Consider the following 11,354-nt stretch of genomic DNA (forward strand, 5'->3'; position numbering starts at 1 on the left):
CCAAAATTGATTTGAGATCCGGATATTACCAATTGAGGGTTAAAGAGTCAGATGTGCCAAAGACTGCTTTCAGAACCCGGTATGGCCACTATGAATTTCTTGTAATGCCTTTTGGTCTGACTAATGCTCCAGCTATTTTTATGGATTTGATGAATCGAATTTTCCGGCCCTATTTGGATAAATTTGTTGTGGTGTTTATAGATGATATTCTTATTTATTTCCGAAGTGAAGTCGAGCATGCTGAACATTTAAGAATTGTGCTACAAACGTTGCGAGAAAAGAAATTGTTTGCTAAATTTAGCAAAAGTGAATTTTGGCTTAGTGAAGTTGGATTTTTGGGGCATATTGTCTCGGGAGATGGCATTCGAGTGGATCCGAATAAGATATCGGCAATAGTTGAGTGGAAGCCTCCAAGAAATGTATCTGAAGTTAGGAGTTTTCTGGGCTTAGCCGGATATTATCGTCGATTTGTAGAAGGTTTTTCGATGATAGCTTCACCGATGACAAAATTGTTGCAAAAAAATGTTAAGTTCAAATGGACCGAGGAGTGTCAACAAAGTTTTGAGAAATTAAAGAAGTGTTTAACTGAGGGACCAGTGTTAGTGCAACCTGAGTCAGGAAAGGAATTTGTTGTTTATAGTGACGCGTTATTAAATGGGCTTGGATGTGTATTGATGCAAGAAGGAAAAGTGATAGCGTATGCTTCTCGACAATTGAAACCGCATGAACGAAATTATCCTACCCATGATTTAGAGTTGACTGCTATTGTCTTTACTTTGAAGATTTGGAGTCATTATTTATATGGTGAGAAATGTCGTGTTTTTACAGATCATAAAAGTTGGAAATATGTTATGACACAAAAAAATCTGAATTTGCGGCAAAGAAGATGGTTGGAATTGTTGAAAGATTATGAACTTGTGATAGATTATCATCCGGGAAAAGCTAATATAGTTGCTGATGCTTTGAGCAGAAAGTCTCTCTTTGCTTTGAGAGCTTTGAATACGAGATTAACATTGACTGAAGATGGATCATTGTTTGCAGAGTTAAAAGCTAGACCATTGTTTCTTCAAGAAATTTGTGAGGCTCAGAAAGTGGATAATGAATTGCAAAGAAGAAAGACTCAGTGTGCAGAGAGCAGTGGACAATAATTCTGATTTTCAGATTGATTCATATGGATGTTTAATGTTTCGTGATAGAATATGTGTTCCGAAAAATGTTGATTTAATTCAGAAAATTTTGCAAGAAGCACATGATAGTCATTTGGCAGTTCACCCCGGTAGTGTAAAAATGTACAATGATTTGAAGAAATTATATTGGTGGTCGGGTATGAAACGGGATATCTCCGAGTATGTAACAAAGTGTTTAGTGTGCCAACAAGTAAAAGCTGAACACCAAGTACCTTCAGGATTACTTCAACCTATTATGGTGCCCGAGTGGAAGTGGGATAGAATTACTATGGATTTTGTTTCTGGATTACCATTGTCACCGAAAAAGAAAGACTCAATTTGGGTTATAGTTGATCGATTGACTAAGTCGGCTCATTTCATTCTTGTGCGAATGAGTTTTTCACTTGACAAGTTAGCTGAATTGTATATTGCTGAGATAGTCCGATTACATGGTGTACCTATGTCTATTATATCTGATAGAGATCCACGATTTACTTCAAGGTTTTGGAAGAAATTACAAGAGGCATTGGGTACTAAATTGAATTTTAGTACAGCATTCCATCCCCAAACTGATGGACAGTATGAAAGAGTAATTCAAATACTCGAAGACATGTTGAGATGTTGTGTATTGGAATTTGAAGGTAATTGGGAAAGATATTTACCTTTGGTGGAATTTGCTTATAATAATAGTTATCAGTCAAGCATAAAAATGGCACCTTATGAAGCGTTGTATGGACGAAAGTGTCGGACTCCATTATATTGGACCGAACTTAATGAAAATCGTTACATGGAGTTGATTTGGTAAAAGAAACCAAGAAAAGTGAAGATAATCCGTGATTGTTTGAAACTCAGATCGATCGACAAAAGTCGTATGCGGATTTGAAAAGAAAAGAGATTGAGTTTCAAGTGGGTGATAAAGTATTTCTGAAAGTGTCTCCATGGAAGAAAATTCTGAGATTTGGCCGTAAAGGTAAATTAAGTCCAAGATTTATTGGTCCGTATGAAGTGATAGAAAGAATTGGTCCAGTGGCTTATCGATTGTCTTTACCACCGGAATTGGAAAGAATTCATAATGTGTTTCATGTTTCTATGTTGAGGCGATATCGATCGGACCCATCACATGTGATTTCACCGACTGAAGTGGAAATTCGATCGGATATGACATACGAAGAAGAACCGATTCGAATCTTGGCACGAGAAGTGAAACAGTTGAGAAACAAAGAAATTGCTTTAGTGAAAGTGTTATGGCAACGACATGGGATGGAAGAGGCAACATGGGAAACCGTGGAGGCTATGAGGAAACAGTATCCCAACTTATTCACTGGTAAGATTTTCGGGGACGAAAATCCCTAAGGGGGAGAATTGTGATAGCCCGAAATAGGGCCTAATCGGAATAGTGGTTTCGTAACCACAAATCCGAAGTGAAATAGTTTAATTTTATAAATTTTTATTAGTTACTGATTGATTGAAATATTGTGTGAAAATATGGATAGGAAATTTTAATGCTTTAGTGCTTAATTGAATTTTTAGGACTAAATTGAGAAAAATGCAAAGTGTGTCTAATTAGTGATTAAATGACTTAATTGAATTATTGCATGAAATTGGAAGTGTTTATGTGGCAATTAGACCATAAATTAGTGTTATGGACACAAAAGGGTATTTCTAAAAAATATCTAAGTAATGGGTCAAAGGCATTTTTGTCCAAATTGAATAAAAGACAAAATAAAGATGAAAACAAGTGTTCATCTTCTTAAAATCAGACGTTTGCTGCCAAAAAAATTCATGTCACCATAGCTAGGGTTCTTGAACTTCCTAAGCTCAATTGTAAGTGATTTCTTGCCCCGTTTTTAATTATTTTCGTATTTTTATGCTTATTGAAGCTTGAATTTCATGTTTCTACTATTTAATTTAAATGAAATTAAAGTTTGAAAATTTACCCATTCATGATATAATTGTAAATTGATTAGTGATGTTAGATAATGAATGTTTGAAGTGTTAATTACAAGTTTTACTAGATGAATTTTGATGAAAATGTTGAAAAAGGGCTAAATTGTGAAAGATGGTAAAGTGTGCATAAAGTTGTGATTTTGTGAAATTGAGGGCTGTTATGAGCATGAAATATGATTTAGTGAAGTTTGAAATTTAAAAATTTAGTGAATTTTATTTTTACGAGCTTAGGGACAAAAGTGGAATTTTTGAAAAGTTATGGGGAAAAATGTAAATGTGTCAAAATGTTGTGTATGAATTGTATTTGAATGGAATATTGATAAAATGTATTAAATTGTGTTAATATAGATCAAGAAAGAAGAAATAGTGCAAGTGATCGGGGAAAAGAGAAAGTTATCGACTAAATTACAAAAATAGTCGTTTTGCATCCGAGGTAAGTTATATGTAAATAATAGTTATATTTGTATAAATTGTGAATTATATTTGATATGTGAATTAATATTGAATGTGGAAGGAAAATTGTTCATGAATTATTCAAGTGATAAAGTGTTGAAAATAAAGTGTTAAGTATAAATTCCGGTTGAACTTAGGAATAGAATTGGATACAAGTGACATGTCACTAGAGACCGATGTTACAAAGAGTGTTACAAGTGTTACAGTGAGTCCCGGTGTTGGGTGATCTAGCATGTGTTGTAGACACTGACGACTTGTGTGAGCAGCCCGTGGACATTTCCAGTGTTATTGATCGCTGGTAGCTTGGCTACATATCGCTGGTAGCTTCGCTACATATCGATGTGGCACTTATGTGCTAAATCTCTACGTATCCGTGTATATTCCAACTGCTCAACGGGATTAATAATGAATTAAAGTGAATATGAAATGTTAAGTGTGAAAATGTATATGCAAGTGAATTGGTAAGATTGTGCATGTGTAAGTGATTGAAATTGCTAAGAAATGTTTTGATTAGTTATTTGTTAAAAGTGTTAATTATTAAATGAGTAATTATTGTTTACATGTAACTTACTAAGCTATTTATAGCTTACACATCTCTTTCTTTCCTTTGTTTTATAGTGATTTGAACTTGATCGAATAGTGGACCGTCGGAGTCGTATCACACTATCATAGCCATCTCGGTATTATGTGCTTTTCAAAATGTTTGAACTATGGCATGTATAGAGTCTTAATCATTTTGAGCATGTTCAAATGATATGGCTAAGATTAGCTATTGAAATGGTTAGTAAAGATTATGTTTTGGTATTATGTATGTGTAAATGGTAACTAATTCAAAGAAGCAGTTTCTTTGACAGCAGCAGTGACATGAATGTGAAAAATCACCATAAATAGTAGAAATGGAATTAGAGAGTGAATTATATATAGAATTAAATATTATCAAGTCTATTTTTACATGGAAGAAACAGTGTAGGAAAAGAAATTTTATAGTTTGAGATATTTGAATTTTAGTGAGACAGGGTCAGAATGGTTTTGAAGTCCCTGTTCTGACTTTAGAAAATCATTATAAATTGTACAGAAAGAATTATAGGTCATAATTTATATGTGTAGATTCTTTAGTGAGTCTATTTTCAAAAGAAATAGACTATAACCTTATATGAATTCTGTACAATGAGATAATTGATTTTTAGTGGCAAGAGGTCAGATCTGTCGAGCTGTGAAACAGGGGATACTTTAATGAATAAACTGTACTAATTGGCTAAGTAAAAAATTCTGAAAATTATATGGTAGGTGGGAATATTAGTCTAGTTTCAGGGAAAATTTACGGATTTAAATTTCGAGTTCTGTAACTCGAGCTATAATTAAATTAGTGACAGTCGCGCAGGTGAACAATCTTGTTATGAACAGTGAATTTAATTTTTAAAAGCAAATTTTTATGCTCTGAATTGGTAAGTTAAATTGGATAACATCGCGTACTCGATTCCGGCGACGGTCTCGGGTAAGGGGTGTTACAGAGCCAGCTGATGCTCAAGATTCAGAAGAAGTTCAACCAAGTGTTGAAATTCCAGTTTCACCAGAACCAGAATCTGCAAAACTCGACAAAGTAACCTCAGGACCAGCTAATTCTGATCAACGAAAAACGTCATTAGATGCAGAATTGCCACCAAAGACGAATCAACCAGAATCAGTCCTAGTAATGAAACCACCACCACCCTACCTTCAAAGACTACAAAAACAGAAGCAGGAGATTCAATTCAAAAAGTTCCTTGACGTACTCAAGCAACTTCACATCAACATCCCATTGGTTGAAGCACTTGAGCAAATGCCGAACTACGTCAAGTTCATGAAAGATATCTTGTCTAAAAAATGAAGACTTGGAGAATTTAAGACGGTAGCTCTGATGAAGGAATGCAGTGCATATCTTCAAGATAAACTACCCCCAAAATTGAATGATCCTAGATGTTTTACCATACCGTGCAACATTGGAGCAACATATTGTCGTAAGGCATTATATGAATTAGGTGCAAGTATCAACTTAATGCCTATGTCAATATTTAGGAAGTTAGGGGTAGGAGAAGTTAGACCAACTACAGTTATGTTTCAACTAGCAGATCAATCCTTAGCACATCCAGAAGGAAAAATTGAGGACGTATTGGTACATCTGTATAAGTTTATCTTTCCTGCTGACTTTGTAATTCTAGATTTTGAAGTAGACGAAGAAGTATCAATCATCCTAGGAAGGTCGTTCCTAGCAACTGGAAGGACCCTTATTGATGTACAGAAGGGCGAGCTCACTATGCGTGTTCAGGATGATCAAGTAACATTTAACGTCTTTAAGTCTATGTGATTTCCTGTCACAATGGATGATTGCTCTACAATGTCTGATTTAGAGGGTTTAATAGTGGAGAAGGAACTCAACTGTGTTGAGGACCCACTGGAAAGAATTTTGGCATCAAATCCTCTAAATGATGAAGAGGAGGATGAATACTTAGCTTTGCTAGAAGCTAATCAAAGAGGATTTAACCCGCAATCCCGTTTTGTAACTTTAGAGTTAGAAAAGAGAGACTATTATCAACCAAAAGCGTCGATCGAGGAGCCACCTAAATTAGAACTCAGGGTATTACCTTCTTATTTAAAATACGTTTATTTAGGTAACGCTTCTACTCTACCTGTAATTGTTTCAGAAGAGAAACTTATCTCAGTTCTGAAACAGTTCAAAAACGCCATCGGATGGACCATAGCCAATATTTGCGGCATTAGTCCATCTGTATGCATGCACAAGATGATCCTGGAAGATAGCAAAAAAGGTACGATCGATGGACAATGGAGATTGAACCCCATCATGAAGGACGTAGTAAAAAAGAGATCATCAGGTGGTTAGATGCGGGTATCATTTATCCCATCTCAGATAGCACATGGGTAAGCCCGGCCTAGTACGTGCCGAAAAAAGGAGGTATCACGGTCGTAGAGAACAAGATCAATGAGTTGATACCGAATAGAATGGTTACGGGATGGAGAATCTGCACAGATTATCGGAATGTGAACAAGACGACTACGAAAGATCACTTCCCTTTGTCGTTCTTAGACTAGATGCTGGATCGACTTGCAAGACGAGATTACTACTATTTTCTCGATGGATACTTAGGTATAATCATATTACAGTAGCACTAAAAGATCAACACAAAACGAAATTCACCTGCCCGTACGATACGTTTACATTTAGACGCATGCCATTTGCTTTATGTAATGCACGTTTTACATTTCAAAGATGTATGATGTCTATTCTTACTGACATGGTTGAGAAATATTTGGAAGTTTTTATGGAAAATTTTTCAATATTCGGTGATACTTACGATGATTTCTTAACCAATCTAACTAAGGTACTAAGGCGATGTGAAGAAATGGATCTCCTACTCAACTTGGAAAAGTGTCATTTTATGGTACGAGAATGAGTTGTTCTAGGGCATCGGATAACGAGACATGGGATCAAGGTAGACAAAGCAACGGTAGACGTTATTGAGAAACTCCCACCTCCAACATCTGTAAAGGGTGTTAGGAGCTTTTTGGGCCACGCCGATTTTTATCGAAGACTTATCAAAGACTTCTCCAAAGTTGATAAACCTTTGTGCAAATTATTGGAGAAGGACTCTATATTCAATTTTGATGAGGAATGCTTAAAAGCCTTCAATGATTTGAAGAGTCGATTAGTCACTGCACCCATAATCGTCACACTAGACTAGGAATTGACATTCAAATTGATGTGTGACACAAGTGACTTCGCAATTGGAGCTATCTTAGGCCAGCGAAGGAACAAATTTTTTCATCTTATCTACTACGCAAGTCGAACCCTAACAGGAGCGCAACTGAATTATACAGTAACAGAAAAAGAGTTACTTGCTATTGTGTTTGCTTTCGACAAGTTTCGGTCTTATCTGGTAGGTACCAAGTGACTGTCTAGACGGACCACTCGGCAATTAAGTATTTACTTACGAAGAAAGACGCTAAGCCGATTCTGATCCGATAGGTACTTCTACTTCAAGAGTTCGATCTAGAAATTCAAGATCGAAAGGGAGTCAAAAATCAAGTAGTAGATCACTTGTCCAGATTGGAGCCACAAGAAGGGAATTCTCCTCTTATACCAATTCAGGAGAAGTTTCCAGAAGAACATATCCTGAAGGTAAATCGTATCCATAATACCTTTTGGTTTGCTGATACTGCTAACTATTTAGCTTGTGATTTGATGCCAATTGATAAGACGTATCAACAAAGGAAAAAGTTTCTTCACGATGTGAAGTACTATTTTTGGGAAGAGTCATATGTATTTAAAAAGTGTGTAGATCAGATGATCAGGAGATGCGTGGAAGAAGATGAAATAACGAAGATTTTATACCACTGTCACTCAGCTCCAAGTAGGGGACACTTCGGAGGTACACGTACAGTGACCAAAGTATGCAAGCCGGATTTTTTTGGCCAACATTATTCAAGGATGCATATTCTTACATGAAGAGCTGTGATCGATGTCAAAGGGTTGGAAATGTCACCAACAGAAATGAGATGCCTCGAACAAACATCATTGAAGTAGAGTTGTTCGATGTATGGGGTACTAACTTTCTTAGACCTTTTCCTCCGTATTACAGTCACAAGTACATACTAGTAGTAGTAGACTATGTGTCTAAGTGGGTCGAGGCTGAGGCATATCTGACAAACGATGCTAAGGTTGTGATGAAGTTTCTACAGAAGCATGTGTTCAAAAGGTTTGGAACCCTAAGAGCTATCATCAGTGATGAAGGATCCCACTTTGTGAACAAGTGGTTAAAATGGTTATTAGACAAGCACGGAGTGAAACACAAGGTTGCAACAGCTTACCATCCGCAGACAAATAAAGAGATCAAAGGCATACTTAAGAAGGTAGTTTGCTCGAACCGACGAGATTGGTCCACAAGATTAGATGATGCTTTATGGGCTTATAGAACAGCATATAAGACACCGTTAGGGATGTCACCCTATAGGTTGGTCTTTGGGAAAGCTTGCTATCTACCATTGGAGTTAGAGCATAAAGCTTACTGGGCTCGTCAATAGCTTAATTTGGATCCTATGCTCGCGAAAGAGAAATGGATGTTCCAACTCAATGAGTTAGAAGAGTTTCGAATGTTCTCATATGAAAATGCCAAATTACTTAAAGAAAGACTCAAGAAATGGCATGACAACCACATTCGAGTTTGAGAATTTGAAGCAGGTCAGCAAGTCTTATTGGTCAATTCCAGATTGAAGTTTTTTCCAGGTAAGCTAAAATCACGTTAGTCCGGTCCATTTACGATTCACCAAGTCTATCCATACAGAGTTGTTGAACTCCAAGGTAAGGGAGGTAATTTACGAGTTAATGCTCAGCGCCTGAAACATTATTGGGGAGATAAAATTGAATGGGATAAAATCTCGTTCATTTTAACGGATACTTAATTTTTCATTTTTCTTTTTGAATAATTGTTCTAGGGTATATTTTCGGGTAAAGTATGTTTAAATAAATTCTGTCTAGGAGATTGGAACTTAAGCGGGACCATTTGTGACCCCTCCAATCTTTCCTGGGAGTTTATTTTGACATAATTTTCCAAGAAATTATCCCCTAAATGGAAAAAAATTATCCCCTAAAAGAAATTATCCCCTAAAAAGAAATTTTCCAAGAAATTTTCCAAGCAATTTGAAGCATCGAGGAAAATTTTATTTCCAGCCTAGGATGGTCCAAAAATGTGTGATAATTCATAATATAATTAATTTTAATTTATTCCCAATTTAATTTGGGCTAAATAAATTATTATTAATTAATTATGGAAAAAAAAGGGTCCAGTTGAACAGCATTGGTTGAACTGAATCTAGTGAACCGAACTAGCCACCAATTGGGCTGCCCAGAACCGTCAATATGCTAACCCAAATCAGCATTCTAGCTGACTAAATAAGCTTGCAAAGAATCCCTTGAAGAACTTTCAACCTTGCATTTAAACCCCTCCAAAAAATATGGCTTTTTGGATTTGCCCCAGCCTATTTTTAGCAAAGTTGAATCTCTCAACTTTTCCATGTGTGTGGCAGGCTAAGGGGGTTCTCTTTGGCTGATGAAATTCTCTATTTTTAGCTGCCACAATCAGCTATAAAAGCCACCTCTTCCTAATCATTCAACTCATCCCTCATCCCTCACACTCACACTCTCATTCTCTCTTCTCCTCTCTCACTTTCTCTCAACCTTTCCTTCCCATTTTCCCTTCTGTTCAAGTGCCGATTTCTTCTCTTGGGAAAGAGGTCCTCATTAGCCATTTTTGAGCAGCAATTAAAGTGTTCGTAAGCCACCTTGATAGTCTAGGACAACGAAGAACGAAGAACGGAGAAATCAATCAAGCCACGGAGAAACACCAGATTTGCTTCTTGTTCCCTATCTCTTTAAATTTTGTTGTTGTTTTGACAAACATGTTTATTAATATTTATGCTATTGAAATGGTTATTTTAATAAATCTAGCTTGAATTTAATCCGTGTTGGGTTGATTATATTTTGCCTGCTTGAATTATTGAAATGTTGTTTGTGCTGTTATAGGCCTCGGTAAGATGCTTGATTAAGTAAAATCATGCCAAAGTTATTCTTGAAATATTAATTGTTAGATAACTAATGAATTAATTATTAAATCGTATTGAAATTGTAATTAGTCGACACAATACTTAATCAGTGCTTGTTTATTCTTCAAAGCTAGTTGAAATTAATTTAGCATTGTATTTGGCGATTATTGTGATTAAACTGGTTCAAGGTAGAAATACTCTGTTACCTCACATAGTCTTTTATGTGCTTATTAAATCGAGTTAATTGTTTGAATTGACATAGGGATATGTTCAAGAGATCGATTAATTTAATAAGTATGTATGAGCAGTTGTTAGCAAATTACCGAGTTGCCGTGAATTTGTTCGTTGCAGTATAAACATAAGTTTAATAATTCTAAGTTAAATGAATGTAATTAATCCAACACAATTATATTATCTTGATTAAACCTTATTTGAAATCGTGCATTAGAAACTTTTTATATTTAAATTTTTTTTACTTAGTTTTTAACCCTTAGTTTTTAATCATCTTTAAACCAAAATATTTTCCATCACCAAGGTGTTTTAACATTAATTTCATAAATATTCTCTTTTATATTCCATGTGGGTATGATAACTCGACATTTACTTGTCACTTTATTACTTGTTGCGATTGTGTGCACTTGCACATTTTCGTCGTTCCATTCTCCTTTTGAGTTTATGTGTGGCGCTAGCAACTTTGCAGTTGAAGCTCTAATGGGTTAGAGGAGAAACAAAGTCTTCTATCCAATTTATTAAGTGACTCGAACTTTAATAGGGGCCTAGTTAAATTACACGGTAAATAAAAAAGAGCTACTTTATATTGTTTTGGCATTTGATAAATTTTGTTCGTATCTTGTAGATACTAGATAACAGTCTATATGAATCATTTAGCAATCAAATATTTTTTCTTTTGATAAATTTTAATATTTCGCTAGTTAATTAAGTAAAAAGGACTAAATCATAAAAGTTGAAAAAGTCAATCACTATTAGTTTAAAGGTGTAAATTGATTAAAGAATTATAGCTGGATGGCCTTAGTGGGTAATTTACCCATACCTAAGATGGTGGGACAGTTTTAAGCTTTAAAATATTTTAATTTATTATTATAATAAAGTAAAAAGGTTAATAAAGTAATAATAATAATACAAAAGTGGCCATCTTCAACCTTAAGTTTTCTTTATTTCAACCAAAAGCCATGG

This window comes from Gossypium raimondii, chromosome 1, assembly GCF_025698545.1.
Source record: "Gossypium raimondii isolate GPD5lz chromosome 1, ASM2569854v1, whole genome shotgun sequence".
Lineage (NCBI taxonomy): Eukaryota > Viridiplantae > Streptophyta > Magnoliopsida > Malvales > Malvaceae > Gossypium > Gossypium raimondii.